This window comes from Pteropus alecto, unplaced genomic scaffold, assembly GCF_000325575.1.
Source record: "Pteropus alecto unplaced genomic scaffold, ASM32557v1 scaffold195, whole genome shotgun sequence".
Taxonomy (NCBI): Eukaryota; Metazoa; Chordata; class Mammalia; order Chiroptera; family Pteropodidae; genus Pteropus; species Pteropus alecto.
In genome coordinates, this window is record NW_006438073.1 from 10,606,690 (window position 1) to 10,607,100 (window position 411).

Genomic DNA, 411 nt, shown 5'->3' on the forward strand with positions numbered 1-411 from the left:
GCGAAGCCGCCCCCGTTTGCAGGTCCTTCTGGGCGCCGTGAAGTTTTACGATTCCATTTGCTGTGTATTATTATCTTATTCGTATCGAAAACAACCACCGTTGTTTATTAAGGGCTATTTAGCCCTGGGGAGGATGAGGGAGAATATGCCAGTTCGATGCCAGTTCAATTCCTTTTATTATCCGTGGGCTCAATGGAATAAGGAAAGGTGCCGATCTGCTGCAGGCGTGAGTGACTGGTATTTGTCCCCATGAGTGACTGATATTCGCCCCGAGTCAGAGCGTTCGTGGCGAGGGTCGCTGTGCGGGTCGAGCCTCGATCGGGTTCTAGACCATCACGCCGTGAGGACCTGCAGCCTCGGCCGAGCGCCGGCTCCGCTGGGGCCCGCACGGCCGTCTGTGAAGGGCGCGGG